This window comes from Lissotriton vulgaris, chromosome 1_1, assembly GCF_964263255.1.
Source record: "Lissotriton vulgaris chromosome 1_1, aLisVul1.2, whole genome shotgun sequence".
Taxonomy (NCBI): Eukaryota; Metazoa; Chordata; class Amphibia; order Caudata; family Salamandridae; genus Lissotriton; species Lissotriton vulgaris.
The window spans coordinates 44,224,603-44,240,857 of record NC_141685.1 but is presented as its reverse complement, the minus strand read 5'-3'; the positions used below and the strand labels follow the sequence as shown (position 1 = coordinate 44,240,857).

General features: G+C 44.0%; 1 pseudogene across 1 annotated transcript in view; it reads left to right on the top strand.

Moving 5' to 3' along the window:
• Positions 1–15,841, top strand: part of LOC147737139 (uncharacterized) — a 36,952-nt pseudogene extending 21,111 nt beyond the window's left edge. Inside the window, exon 2 of the transcript XR_015310102.1 lies at positions 12,709–15,841. The product of XR_015310102.1 is annotated as an uncharacterized LOC147737139 (transcript). The remainder of the gene's footprint in view (positions 1–12,708) is intronic.
• Positions 15,842–16,255: the final 414 nt, after the last annotated feature.

Here is a 16,255-nt window from a genome sequence, read left to right as displayed (position 1 = left end):
GATTACTTGAATACGGTATACATTTAACAACACATATCCGACAGTCTTTAAAGTGCTTTTTGGTGCATTTGTATACAAATGTATGTGCAAATTTAGCAATATTAAAGTGCAAAATTAATTGAATCATCCTTACATATGTACAACTTACATTGGAGCATACTTCTACTAGTACATGTGCAAAGTGGCAAGATAAAGTACAAAGTGGCAATACCGTTCTTTCTGAACACAGTATACAATAGCAGCGCTTGTCTGGCAGTTAAGGTGCCTATTTAGTGCATACGTCTGGAAGTAGATGTGCAAGCTGGCATAATAAAGTGCAAAGTGACTGTACCATCCTTCCTAAAGTGCAGTATACATTTAGCAGCACAAAACCGGATGCTCTAGAAGTGTTTCTCACTACATTCCAGTAACAAGACATGTGCAAATTCGCAGTATAAAGTGCTATAAGTGATATAGGTATTGAAGATATTCGATTTCTACATATAAAAAAAGGGATACAAAGCTGTCATAAAAATGCATCATTGGTTGAGTTCATACAATAATTGATTTCCGTGCAAAAATACATTTTAAAATATAAGTGGCCACATAGAAACATACATCTGGGGTCTCTAAATTAAACATCAATTGCATCGCTGTTTTTGTACTACGCATATTGTATTTTAAAAAGATGGGTTTTTAGATAAAATTTCCTGAGAGGAGTATAAAAGTTAGAAAATAGCAAAAAGTGACAAATACTCTGTTTGGATTTGCCATCACAGGGACATAAACAGGTACCGGGTTTCTTAATTGTAGGAAATGCCACAAGATGGTGCACAATTCCCAACCGCAAAAGTGTTAATACAAAACGGTGGGAACTGGTACTAACAATAGTTAGGTAAATTTGGAAGCCTTCATTGTTGTTATATTCCAGATATAGATTAAACATACTTTGTTTTACATATCTTTCCGTTCTAATTTTGTCTGTATGTTTAAGGAATGAGACTTTGAGCTCCCGCTTCGACAACACAAACCCCGTTGTTAAATCTTCAAAGATGTTTTGGCCGTACAGTGTCTTATACCAGTGTTGTATGTGGCATAACCAGGGGATATTTGAGCGGCGATCGAGCTTTAAACAATCAGAAATTACATCCTGAGTAAATTTTGCCTCTTCCTTTGCCCAGATTGAGCGCCATAGGGACAGGGGTCGTAAAGCAACTAAATCATTAACGTAATTCATGCCAAGTTCCCTATGTACTATCTCAGTTGAGGCCGTTGCCGGGGCACAAATTAATCGTTTTAAAAACACGTTTTCCTCACGCTGAATGAAGTTAGTACTCTGGGCATTATAGCCCCATATCCCGGCCCCATATATGGCTGATGTTATACATCTTGAGTAATATATTGACAACATTTCATGTATTCTACGACCCCCCAATTTGGCAGCAAATCTAAAAACGCAGCTTGTGTTCCTAGCCATTTTAAAAAGGACACTTTCTTGTTCACTAGTCCATTTCCCATCTCCTGAGAAAGTGATGCCAAGGTAACAAAACCTCCTAACGGATTCCAGTCTCTCCCCGTCTAAAAAAAAGGACCTACATTTTCTTGGTTTCTTGCCACATGACATTGTGACGGTTTTTCCTTTGTTTATTTTCAGCTTGCTACTTTCGGTAAATATGTGGAACCTATTGATCAGATGTTGTAATCCGTTTTCGGTCCTGGAAAGAAGGACAGCGTCGTCCGCATATAAGAGGATTGGGATTGGGTTACCGTTAATGATAGGTGCATCTGCATTAGTTTGTCTTAAAATTTGATCTACTTGGTTTATAAAAAGGGAGAACAGGAGTGGGGCAAGTACGCATCCTTGTCGGATTCCTCTCTTGATTTTAAAAAAGGGGGTGCACTCTCCATCTGTTCCAAATCTAACTTTGCTGGACAGGTTGTCATACAGCCTGGCAAGCAGATGGATAATTTCAGCAGGGGCACCCATTGCCAGCAAGATAGGCCAGAGCAGTGCGTGTTCCACCAGATCGAATGCTGAACTCAAGTCAGCAAAGCACAAGAATAGATTACCGTCTTTAGCTTTAGTGTACTTGCTGACTATTAGTTCCAGGTTCACACACTGCTCCATTGTTCCCATCCCCTTGCGGAACCCATACTGCACTGGGGATAAGATTTCCTTTTCCTCGGCCCAGGCTTCCAATCTCACTAGTAGGACACGACTATGGATTTTAACTGTCGAGTCCAAGAGTGAAATGGGGGGATAGTTTTGTGCTTCAGACCTGGAGCCTTTTTTATAAAGCGGCACAATGATTGACTGCCCCATGTTATAGGTAAACTATCTTCTACGGACGCGTTAAAATAACGTGTTAATATTGGTGCCCATAGAGTCATTTCGTGTTTATAAAAGTCCATGGGCACCCGATCAGGCCCAGGTGCTTTGCCACCCTTACTATTTTTAATTGCCTCTGTAACTTCATTTAAAGTTAAAAATAACTGCATTTTCTGCCATTTAGGGCATGGTACTGTATCAACACTTAAAATAGACCCATCTGGATTAAAATCAGAATTAAAAATCCCAGTAAAGTGGGCAATCCATGCGTGGCAACTAACATGCGAACTAATTTCAGGGATGTTATCGTTCTTTAAAAAAGGACCATTTACAGTTTCCCAGAATAGTTTGCGGTCTTTTGTTTCTGCAACCATATCCAATTTCAGCCATGCTTCATTTTGCAACTCTTTTTTTCTAGATGCTAAGGCAATTTTATAGTTAAGTCGCTATTCTCGGATTTTATCTTTATCTCTCGGCTTAACATCAAGCGCTGTTTTTAGATTTTTTAATGACTGGGCGCAGTGCTTATCAAACCATGCAGTTTTATTTCTCTTAGGATTTCTTTTTCTTACTACCAGGGTATTCTCAATAGTATTAGTAATTTGCAAAAAATTAGAAAGTAAAGTGGACGCGATCACACCAGGTGCTAAGCAATAGCCTACCTCTCTATTACATTTGCGGATAATATCCGCCATTAGTTTATTGGGGTCTATTTTGATCCACTTGATCCTCATGCCATTTGGTCTCTCAGCCACAATCCCTTGGACGGGTCTACCATGCACATTTGTTTTTGGGCCCCAGCCCAATAATTCCATTGATATAATATTGTGATCACTCACTGGCTGTTCTATTACCCAGACATTGGAATAGACAGAACCATTGGACACCAAGATATGGTCAATGTTTGAGTTGGGCACCTCTCCCTCTAAATGTTGGGCACTTCTCGTTGTTTTTATTCTTAGTACAATCTAGTAGTTCCAGATCTAATTTAGCTACCAGATTGTTCAGTGCACTACCATAGTTATTGTGGGGGAAATGATTAAAGATAATACTATCACCACCAGGGTACTCCTCTCGGTGTCCACAGATCCCCTTCTGAGCGTGTCTGCATGCTTGGGTATTAAAATCTCCTGCCCAGAGTATTACAGGGCATGTGCTTGATAATGCAAGTGTTTCTTCTATTGCCCGCTCAACATCCGATACGATCATACCCCGGTTGGGACCTACAATATTATAAAAATTCACAATAAGTAAGTCCCTACATTTGTTATGTGTCAGTCGTAAAACTGATGCATGCGGACCCACCTCCACATATCCACCAGCACTGAATTCCGTTAATTTAGTGGATACCAGAGTCAATAAACCACCCTTTGCTCTACCTGCCTTGGATGCTACGGCTGTCACACTATAGGTGGTATATCCTATTTGATATTATATAATATAGTTGATCTCTGTGCCACATTTCTTGCAGACATATTATATCGTAACCCTGTATGATGAAGTTATCCCAGAACGGAGTAGTTCATTTAGCAGCAATTCCCGCTATATTCCAAGTGGTGACCTCTAAACAGTCAGCATTGTTGCCTTGTGTAACATCAGGATAGTCAATCTGTGACAGTGTTTCTAAGCTCACGTTCGGGTTTGTCTCTGTAGGGGTGGTTACGATTGGCATAATTGCATCGATATTTGTACATTGTTCAGTGCTAGTCGTGTTTAACACAGTTACATCTTCTAACCCTATTTGACCCCCTAACCCTTGTTCAGTTGTAGCTATTTCACCAGATACAATAGATTCACAGAGTGGGATCATAGATGGTACATTCAGTCAGTAGTTCTCCTCTAGTGAGTTAAACACCTGAAATCTGTTGCAGATCGGAATTGTGAAATTGTCATATACATTATACAATGGTGCTGGTACAGAGGGTACAATGGGGTAGTTGAGGTGTACAGCTCTAGGGTGCTTAAAAGTCTGCGTTGTGGTTTGTCTTCCTAACTGGTTCCTATAGAAGTAGTCAAGTGGGAACAACGTGGTGTTATATTCATGATTAGATGGCATTGGTGCATTTAAGATTGAGTCTCTTGCCCATTCAGTAGCCCTATAGTTTATGACTATACAGTCCCCATTTATCTCCTTTTTACTTGGTCCCACCCAACCTACTCTTTGTGTGGAAACAATCTGATTTGCACCTCGTGTTGGGAATCCACAGTTTTTCATGAGCCAATGCAAAGTTTTGTTTTTCAGTGTTTCCTGATTTTCGAATTGGGTAGGCTTCAGTTTAGGGACATTAGCAAGGATAGCTACATATGGTCTACATTCCGGTGGGAGGTTAATCATAGCAGGGATGGTATTGTTAATGTGGCGTCTAGGTGCTGGTAAGATTGTGTTGTTGTAACTGGGGCCACCTGTCTCCCTTTGTCCTGCTGCGACTTTCTGGCCTGTTGTAATATTTGGGGCGATGGTATTTAACATTTTCACTCCACTTGTGGTTGCTACCGGGGTCACTGCCATAGTGGGTATACTAGGGACTCTAGTTGCGCTGCTTAGAGTGTTTTTGCTCGGTCTCCCTGTTGGTATATTAGTAGTAGGGGACTTGACTTGCATGCCCAGATGTTCTAGAATGTCTAAGTTGGCTATGCCTAGTTTTTCCAAGTTCTCCACTTTTTAGGTTTTGCCTAGCCAATGAGTACGAAGTACGCGTGCGCTAGGAAAAACTTAATGATTTCTGTGTGTGGGGACTGGACCGTCCCCACTCTCCCATTGGCTAGCTCCATAAATGGAGGCTAGCCATTGGGAGAAGACTCTGTCCGTCAATCTCGGACCAGATTCGGGGGCGTTCCCGAGAATTTTTGGCTTTTGGCTACGTCAGCCGAAAGCCTGTTCATGGGAACGCCCCCGAATCTGGTCCGGCAATGACGGCACCCGGAAGAAGTCCAGGTGAGTGCTTGCTTTTTTTTTGCTTGATTTTTTTTTTTTTGCTCGTTCCCACCCCCTCTCCCGCTCTCCGTGTCTCCGGACCCCATTCCCACCCCCTACCGCTGCCTTGCTCTCCGTGTCTCTGGCCCCGTTCCCGCCCCCCTCCCGCTGGTGCCCGTGCGTTTTTTTATGCATGTTCGTCTCGTCATCCGGCCCCGTTCCCATTCCCGGGGGCATTAATGCAATAGAAATGCAACTTGTTTGTTTAATGTAACGCACACGTCCTAACTTTGCGGACACCCACAAACATCCAGAAAAGCTCAGCCCACACTCTGGTAAGCAGCTAAATTACTCCCAGGTCAATCAGGAACAGGCCGAGAGGAATTTTCTTGTAACACTGCCAATACTTAATTAAAACCGCTGACATCATGGTGTTATAATTAACCGTGGCATTAATTAAGCTGGAATAATGATTTTTTTTAATAAGAGCTACTCCTCCATAAGAGTGCAAAGGCTGAAAAATATATTTGTTGAGTGATGGCTGGTTTTTTGCTTCCACGCAGCCTGGATTTATTTAGGGATCGTTAACGTGCACAAAGTTTTCAGTGTTGCCTTTTTAAGGAGAGAAGAGGACAGACTGAGGGAAATTTGAGTTTTTCCAACAAAAAAATTACATTCATGATAAAAAAAAAAGTCCCCAGCTGCCAGTGTGACCAGTAGGTCACGACTTGCAATAGAAAGAGGCTGGGGGGGCACTGGGATTGCGTGGTCCTCCTCCCCAGTAAACACAGGCGTTTCTTGTATATTCATGATTTTCACATTTATTTGCTTGTAATTTGTATTTTATTTCCACGCTGAACGTTGTGTAGTGACTCGTTTCAATACACCGCTGGTGTGGTTTTGGAAGTTTTAATTGTTTTTAACTGTGACATATCGTCGTGCATACAATCTGTCCGTTATTGGGAGACAGGGTGTTACCGGGAGAGCCCCCTTCACATTTAAACCATCTATCTGCTGCCCGGACTTGTGGGGTCAACAAAGGCTTGATGCTTAACGTAGGCAACGGCGAGACAAAACGTACCTTTATTTGTAGCACTTTGTTGAGGACGGTGTACTTGATCAATTGTATCAGTGCTGTGATAGTTCTATTGTCTACTTGGGCACAAGGGATGTTTTTGGGGGTTAAATCTCTTTTCATGACCCTAAACTGCTATCAGACATAGCCCCCCTCTCTCCGTTTGCCCTTGAACGATGTTTATGTGCCTCGCATCACAATGACAGGAAGCCCCCCGCCCCGCCTTCATTAGGTGAGTAAAAACAGTTCCCAACAGGTATTATACGGAGACAATTTTGAAAACGTATGCAATATGCATTACAAAGAAAGGAAAGCCAAGGAGTCAAGGAATTTTCAGAGAAGGTAGTCTTATTTTCATGAGTGATAAGAAAAAAACTTTCAAGGGTCAATACAGGGTCAATACAGTTAAAGCAGCACTGTACAGAGTGGATCTTGTGACAACCCGGTGACACTTGGTGCAGGTGCTATATACAATCAGTGACAAGTGAGTGTGCAAGTGTTTAAAAACAACAGCAAAGGCGACGCATTAACCCCTTCGCTGCGGCGGCTATTCCGCTGCAGCGCTAAAGGGGCGGGGCGGCCGCGCGGCGGCCGCATGCTGGTGACAGAACCGCTCCGTCACCAGCCGCGGTTGAGCTATGCTGGTGACGGAGCGGTTCCGTCATGACCCGCCCCGCTCTTTAGAACGCCCGCGCAGGCGCGAAATCAGCGCCGCGCAGGCGCGGCGGCTGGGCCATGACGGAACCGCTCCGTCATCAGCACAGCGCACCCGCAGCTGATGACGGAGCGGTTCCGTCATCAGCATGCAAAGGGTTAATCAAGATTTAAACATCAGATGATGGCCCCAACAGAGACAAGTAACCATTACTTGAAACACAATTATTAGTATGGGAGCACAAGACGTGAGATGCGTCGTGAGATTCAAGCTGTCTAGTCGACGGCGTTTCGATCCCCGTTGTTCGGGATCCTCATCAGGACGGGGTTGTCGATGAGAACAGTGACTTAAGCTCTTGTAGGAAGACGTGGTTGAATTCCTGGTTATAGACTCGATCGTCCAAGGCTGAATGATTCTTCCGTCTGGGCAGCGAGTGGTACTGGCGAGACCTGACTGAATCAGGGGTGTGGGCCGTAACCGAGGGTCTGCTGTCACAGCGGGTTGCAGGCCTTCATTAGGAGCACTGGTCCTAGAGGGGGTGCTAGGCATTTGAAAACAGGTACTCTAGGTTGTAGCGGCGAAAGGGCTTCAAACACCTCTGTGCCTCGGCCTATCTCTTCTGTTTCATGTCTCGTGCTACCCTTTGTCCTCGCTGCCCCCTCCCTCCTCTTTGTTTTCGACGCCCCCTCCTCACGGGGTACCCTTGTCCTCCCTGTTCCGGCTGGCAGGGGTCCTCCCACAGTTTCACTTGCTGGTTTGTTTCAATGACCCCTACTGACCCCTCCTTTAGTGCGAAATTCAGCTACCAGTTACACGTGTGTTTCTGTTTTTCAACCACCTCTTTAATTGTACGAAAATTGTGTTTATGGTAGGAATCATGTACAGGAGACCTGGCCTATGTAATTTTACAGTATGGCTGAAAACCATGTCAACTAAAATCCTGACCAGTTAATTTGAATGCATCGGTGTGACCTTTCTCTTATTGCTGCCAGACATATCACTCTACAACAAACATTTGCATAAAACAAGCCAGGCCGATTGGCTTTGCTAGTTTTTTGCAAGTTGTACCAGGCAAATGAATAACCACAGTGATTTTGTTGTGAATACTTATTATTGAAAATGTTTATATTCTGAAAATGAGACCTTGTATTAAACTCTGCTAAGGTCTGTGAAAGGGGTGGTATTTGTAGTGGTGCAGTCGCCCCGGCTCTCCCATTGGTACCACTTGTCTTCTTCAGTGTCTCACCCTGGTAGATATGTGTGCCTTTTTTTTCGCACATCTTTCTATTTGTTTCACATTTCCCCACAAATACGATTGACACATAGGCAGCCATCACAGATTGAATGAGCATATCGTTTGCACAGCTGTATTAATTAGTCGCTGGGGGAAACGTGCGCTGCTTTCTGACGCCACTTCCAGAGCGCTCCATCGCGGCCCGTAAACGCCCACCTACCACCTGAATTCACTCAGACACAAAGAGGCAGTATGTGCTGAAAGAGTCCTATGTTTAGTGAACAGCAATATAAGAACGCAAACTTTTATAAAACAAAAAAAAAGCTCCTGGACAATGCAGGATGAAGTAAAATGTAAACGGGGATTGCATTGCTGATTTGTAAAGCGCAGCTAATCCCCCGTGGGGGTCTCCAGGCGCTGTATTAAATACCTTAAGGGGTTTTCAGTCAATAGTTGGGAAATGGATCAATGCTTTTCCTAGTAAAGTTAGAGGCGTGGGTGGATATATGGTGCTCCAGGGAGTCGATGTCTGTTTTTTAATTATTGCCATGTCTGAAACCCTACAGGACCCACCACACTTAAAACATGCTGTTTAGAGGGAAACTCAGAATTGAAGTTTCAGACATTCGAGGCTTTATTCCGGCTCAGTGTCTCTCACCCACCATGACATGTCAGATCACGAGCAACTTTTAACATTAATAGAGCTTGTCTGCAAACAAATTAAACATTGTGTATCATTGGGGTTTTTGTCCTCAGTCGGTTTCATTACACGTGCTGTTTTTCCTACTAACTACTGGGCACGTACATTTTATTATCCATACTGAGGAATTAGATCAGGCTGTGATTGGATAACAGGAATTTCCTCCAGGGCTCAGATGTTTGTGGCCTAACTCCCCCAGTCCCCCCACACACCTTCCAATAGTCTTTGCGCTCGGTTATGGTGGGGTCACCCGCCACCCCAAGTGGATTCAATCTAACAGGACAGTCTACTGATTTATTGGTTCTCCCGCCCCAAAAACTGATGGTTCTGTCTGTGTCCCGTGTCATGCTGCCTCCTGGCTATGTTGCATTGTCTTGCATGTTAACCTCCCAGTGACGGTTGATAATGCAGGCTCCTTTGTGGCTGTAAGTCAGATTGCAGTGTCATTTGGTGTAGAGCTGGGTGAGTTGCATTGCATGCGTTTTCCTCCTCCCATAGATGTGCTTGCTTCCCTGCCCCCTCGCTGTGCTTGCTTCCCTGCCTCCTCGCTGTGTTTGCTCTCCTGGGTGTGTGGGTGGCTCTGTGTATGTGGCTCTGTATGTGTGGTTCTGTATGTGTGGTTCTGTATGTGCCCCTGTTGCCTGCTTGTGCCTGTTTTCGTGCCCCTGTTGCCTGCTTGTGCCTCTGTGTGCCCCTGTTGCCTGCTTGTGCCTCTGTGTGCCCCTGTTGCCTGCTTGTGCCTCTGTGTGCCCCTGTTGCCTGCTTGTGCCTCCGTGTGCCCCTGTTGCCTGCTTGTGCCTCCGTGTGCCCCTGTTGCCTGCTTGTGCCTCCGTGTGCCTCTGTTGCCTGCTTGTGCCTCCGTGTGCCCCTGTTGCCTGCTTGTGCCTCCGTTTTCGTGCCCCTGTTGCTTGCTTGTGCCTCCGTGTGCCCCTGTTGCCTGCTTGTGCCTCCGTGTGCCCCTGTTGCCTGCTTGTGCCTCTGTGTGCCCCTGTTGCCTGCTTGTGCCTCCGTGTGCCCCTGTTGCCTGCTTGTGCTGTGTGGGTGTGTGTGGAGGGCTCTGTGTGGCTGTGTGTGTAGGAAGCTTTGTGTGGCTGTGTGTGGGGGCTCTGTGTGGCTGTGTGTGTGGGGGGCTCTGTGTGGCTGTGTGTGGGGGGCTCTGTGTGGGTGTGTGTGTGGGGGGGCTCTGTGTGTGTTTGTGTGTGTCATTTGCGAGAGATAAAGCTAGTGGCATTGTAAATGACAATGCCATTTATTTATGTTAAAAAAACATAAATAAAAATAATGTCAAGAGCAATGCCAATAGCTCTAACTTTAACAAAGGCAAAACCATTGCATTGTAAATGCTTGTTTACTAAGGGATTCTAAAATTTCGGTCACTGGTGTAATGTAGGATTTTATTATATTCTCTATATGTTGCGTCAGTCCCTCTATGTTAATTGTGGTTAGTTTCTCCTTTGAGCTATGTTGCAATACCTCTCCCTCCCTTCCATGATCTGTGGAAGTTTGGGTTACTTTCTTTCTTTTGCATCTGTATCTCTTGCCCAGTTTATTAACTAACAACATCTTCCTACTGTGAGTGGGTTTACCTTTGGGCCGAGTAGACCCGTGGTCAGTCACACTGCTTAACAGACTAGTGTTAGTTTAAACAGGGATAAGGATAATGTCATTGATATCACAACCGTCCATCTCCCCTGTATCATTAGGCACGTCATTCAATATTGGGGGTTGGGGTATATCACTTGTTATCAAATTAGGTGTTAATGATAATCTACTCTCCCTAGCAGAAAACACAGTAGGCTCTAAAGGTTGTGGTGCAACAACATGGTTTAAATCATTCCCTGGCAGACCTGCGAAAGATTGTAATGACATTGAGTCATGTGATAGTGTTGTTACATTAGTTGTATTTGCAGGGGATTTTGCAATTTGTGGCGATTGAGAAATTAAACACATACTGGGTGGCAAAGATAGTCTTCTTTCAGTGTTTTCAATCGCATTCACAACAACCCCAATTGTTTGCTGCAACATTCTATCAATTGCGGTTAGGGTAGGTAGTGGGGTTTGCACCAGTGTTAATTTCCTGGTTGCAGATCGTGTATGCATTGGTGTCTTTTTGGCCGCAGCCTTACGTTTAGCCTCCATCAGAGCGATCGATTACCTTAGTTGGTGTGTTCACAAAGCCAAGGGGGGTGGCCCAGTCCACTCTCTTTCGGTCTCTTTCGGTCCACAGAGGGCCCGCCCTTTGCCCGGGCTTCGCCGGGCGCGTCCCGCGCGCGTTCCGCGGGACGAGGGACTGGCGTTGCCTTTATGCGCCTCCTGGCGCTGTTGTGGGCGTCACTGGTGGTGGGAGGGGCCCGGCGGAGCCAAGCCCGGCCGGGAAACAGGCGGAGCAAGGCCCGGCCCTTCGCGGCTGGTGTGGCGCTACGGCGGAGCAATGCCCGGCCGTGAAGTCTGCAGAATCAAAAACAAGGACCCCCACTCGACTCAGCCCTGGCGCTGCCTTTATGCGCCTCCTGGCGCTGTTGTGGAAGTCACTGGTGGTGGGAGGGGCCCGGCGGAGCCAAGCCCGGCCGGGAAACAGGCGGAGCAAGGCCCGGCCCTTTGCGACTGGTGTAGCGCTACGGCGGAGTAATGCCCGGCCGTGAAGTCTGCAGAATCGAAAACAAGGACCCCCACTCGACTCAGCCCTGGCGCTGCCTTTATGTGCCTCTTGGCGCTGTTGTGGAAGTCACTGGTGGTGGGAGGGGCCTGGTGGAGCCAAGCCCGGCCGGGAAACAGGCGGAGCAAGGCCCGGCCCTTTGCGGCTGGTGTGGCGCTACGGCGGAGCAATGCCCGGCCGTGAAGTCTGCAGAATCAAAAACAAGGACCCCCACTCGACTCAGCCCTGGCGCTGCCTTTATGCGCCTCCTGGCGCTGTTGTGGGCATCACTGGTGGTGGGAGGGGCCCGGCGGAGCCAAGCCCGGACGGGAAACAGGCGGAGCAAGGCCCGGCCCTTTGCGGCTGGTGTGGCGCTACGGCGGAGTCTGCAGAATCAAAAACAAGGAGTTATTTGTAACTCATAAAAATCTTGAAAAAATCTAAAAAAATCTTATGCATCTACCTGTGCACCTTCACTGTACCTCACGAGAACCTGCCTGTGCACGTCCTGTATTTGTACCTCATAAACAGTTGCCTCTGCAATTCCTCTGTTTGTACCTCATAAGCACCCCCTGTGAACACCTCCTCTGCTTGTACCTCTCAGGTACCTATGCACCTAGTTTGTTATCCCTGCACTGCTAACCACGGGCACTAGACTTTCAGGCCAGTACCTGTCTTCTGCTATTTGCATGCAGGCAGACGCTCCACTGCTTTGGAAAAAAATGCACCCCGAGTTACCTTTGTTTTGTACCTCCTGAAGTTTTAGTTTTGTTATATACTTGTTATATACTTCCCGAAGAGTTACCATTGTTATACACTTCCTGAAACTGAAGAAAACAGCAGCACATCCTGATCCATCTTCTTCCATAATCTGTTCTTGTTCAAATAAAATCTTGATCATTTGCATCTACCTAAACGTGTGCCTGTAGCAAGTGGGTGCTCCTTGAGTGCATTTTCTTCACTGAGTTACTTTGTGAACACTGACATATCACCTCCTTTTCTGAAGTCAATAAGATGTGTTGTGCTAAACAGAACTTCTAGTTAAATATCTGTGTATGGGGGGAATATCCCTTACTAAGTTTCAAGGATGGTAAAGACAAGATGTCTTTTACTACCATTTAAACATTGTATATTCACATTCCAATACATTTGCATGTAGTAATTATACATCTCTTTACATCCAACAGAAAACAAGCCTTGAATACTTGAAATGAATATGGATAATGAAGATATTACGGTAAATCTGCAAGAACAATGAAAAACTGGGCTCCAGTATTCAGGAAAACATCAGCACGGTCATAGACAGACGAACCTGAACCTTAACTGACAGATCTTGGAAGAAGCAGATAAGGGCAATTCAGTGAATGTACAAGTCTGAGCTGTGTGCCTCCACGTCTCAAGACCAAGAAAAGAACTCTAGAAAAGTTAGGCAACACCACTGATAAACCTCCTATTGTATAAAAAAGTATCCAGTACAAGCTTTGATCATGGAATCGGTATGATGTGCTTACAGCAGTGCTTTGCTCCGTAAAATGACTGCTACTATTCCATCTTTTATGTGTATTGTAAACTATTTCTGGCCAAATCACAGGAAGCAGAAAAAAGAAAAGTGGAGTGGAGCCGCACAACTGAAGTTTAAATGGAAGTCGAGTTTTTCTAAATAAAATGAAAACTTCTGTCCCAATTTGCACAAACCAGAAGTAAGATTAATATTTACCCCTAGCTGTACAAAACCAATATCCATTCTAAAGGCACTATCACCCACAAAGAAGTATTACACACATTATGAGTGTGACAGGTATTTGGTGCCCTTTGCACTTTATTGTTAAATCGGAAACCAAATGTGAAAAATAGCACACACATTTAGGGAGTGTGAGAAAAACACAATTGCTTTAACAGACATGTTGACCCTTCAGGAAACACAGTTATGTGATGTAGACAAATATATACCCAATCCAGAGACAGTAACCAAGAATAAAGAATCATACACATGCACCGAGAGCTTTAGTTTGTCATCACTAGTAAAGCGCCCTCAGCAAACGCACACAGGAGAAAAACAATTCAATTGCACTGAATGTATGAAGAGCTGTGGTCAGTTATCTGACCTCCAAAGACATCAACGAACACACACAGGGGAAAAACCATACCATTGCAATGAATGTAAGAAGAGCTTTAGTCAGTTATCAAACTTCCTAGTACATCAACGAACACACACAGGGGAAAAACCATACCATTGCAATGAATGTGCAAAGAGCTTTAGTCACTTATCAAATCTCCAAAGACATCAACAAACACACACAGGGGAAAAACCATACCATTGCAATGAATGTATGAAGAGCTTTAGTCAGTTATCACACCTCCAAGGGCATCAGCGAGCACACACAGGTGAAAAGCCATACCATTGCAATGAATGTGTGAAGAGCTTCAGTCAGTCATCACATCTCCAAAGACATCTTCGAACACACACTTGGAAAGCACCATACCACTGCAATAAATGTGGATGTAGTTTTAGACATTCCTTAATATTTAGGAGTCGTCAGCAAACATACATAGGTGAAAAGCCTTCTGAGTGCAGTGAGTGTGTTAAGAGCATTAGTCGATTATCATGTTTACAAACAGACACAAGGGTAAAACCATTCAAGTGCAGTGAATGTGGGAAGAGCTTTTGTCAAACGTCAGTCCTACTCAGACATCAGCGAACACATACAGGGGAAAAACCATACTATTGCAGTGAATGCGGGAAGAGCTTTTGTCAATCGTCAGTCCTACTCAGACATCAGCGAACACACACAGGGGAAAAACCATACCTTTGTAATGAGTGTGGAAAGAGTTTTAGTCAATTATCAGACCTACAGTGCCATCAGCTAACACACACTGGGGAAAAACCTTACCATTGCATTGAATGTGGGAAGAGCTTCAGTCAGTCATCAGTCCTACACAGACATCAGCGAACTCACACAGGGGAAAAAGCCATTCAAGTGCAATGAATGTGTGAAGAGCTTTAGTCAATTATCAATTCTGCAAAGTCATCAGCGAACACACACAGAAAAAACCTTACCATTGTATTGAGTGTAGAAGTTCTTTCAGTGACTCCTCAAACCTAAGGAAGAATCCGAGAACTCCCACGGTAAAAGCCACACAATTGTACTGAATGTATGAAAGCCTTTAGTCGATTATCAGTTCTGCACAGCCATAAGCAAAAACACACCTTCATTGAACAATTGAAATAATCCTAGAGATGTAGAGAATTTGGCAAGAATGTAAGGGCCATAATAGTTACCCAACTGTGGATACACACAGGAGCAAACAGGTGCAGTTATTGAGAGATGAACGAATTACAGAAAATTATAACATTACAATTAAGTGGGACATTCCAGAACCAGATAATAAAAAGTAGATGATAGAAGACCCGACTTGCAGGAATGAAGAAAAACATAGATATTTACGGAATTATGAAAGTGTCTTTTCTTCTCTACATTAAGGGAAAACCATGAAATACTTGGAAACATATTAGAAGACTAGCATAAGTTGGACAAAAAAAAAGAAATATAGTTGTTTTTTATTGAGTGAAACAGTGCTCTTAAAAAGTGCAAGAAAAAACCATGCAAGCATATCTGATCATACTACTGGTAAAAGCAACACTATGAGCAATGCTTGGACTAACAAGGATCTTCACAGCTAGATTTCGGGATTCGTGATAAAACCTGTAAATCCATAAACCCAAAACACATGCACTCCCATGGAACTCTTAACCAAAAAGAGACGCGTAGTTCCGCATAGCGAGCAGTGAAAGTATCCAAGTCATCTAATCAGAAGGATGGTAAAGAGGCTCTATTCCAGGGGAGTGACAAGAACAAGAAGACCCAACACAAGCTGACACACAGCATGCAATTTAGGCATGCTACTAACAACATCTGTCAAAAAATATCCTAGGATAAAATCTAAATATGAGCATAGTTGTTGATCTCTACACAAAATAATAAAAATAACCATTTATTACATGCCATACACTCATTTGTCTCTTTATTAAAAAGTGATGTTACTACCAAATGTAATGTTACTTATTTTACCAAACAGAGCTCAGTATGTCTGACACAGCCTTTCTGCCATCTATTGCTGGTTTTATGCCAGCTTGTATTTCTATAAAACCTACCTTGGAGAAGCAGAAGGTGGGAATAATACTATTATTCTCTAAACTCTAAAATAAGAAATCACTTTTGGGGGTAAGCAGCCACTTCTGTGACTTTCACATGAGAAATAAAACACTCATGTTATCTTTTAAAATGTATGATGACTATAAAAGATATGTGAAAACATTCATTCTCTGTAGACTGTGTGCTGTTTTATAATGTCATCACTGTCAGACGTTCATAGACATGTGACATTTTTAAGAAATAATTTTGTTGCAATAAGTAGAGGTGGAAGGTGCTAGACAGATGCTGATAACATCACACGTAACAAATCCAAATTGAATGGGATGTAGGTGCCATTAGTGTATGAATTACACAACCTGATCAAGCGGGAAATGTCTGCAATTAGCCATTCAGGAAGCAGAGGCAGGAGCAATCCAGGGCAACTCCAATGATGCTGGCTGAGACAAGGCATATCATAGAAACAGCATGTTCGATAGTTTGTACTATACTGGAGAGCATACTGTGCAAATGTATTTTAACATCACTTTTTATTTTATTTTTAATAACATTTCACACATTTATATTAGGCATATTCACAGTT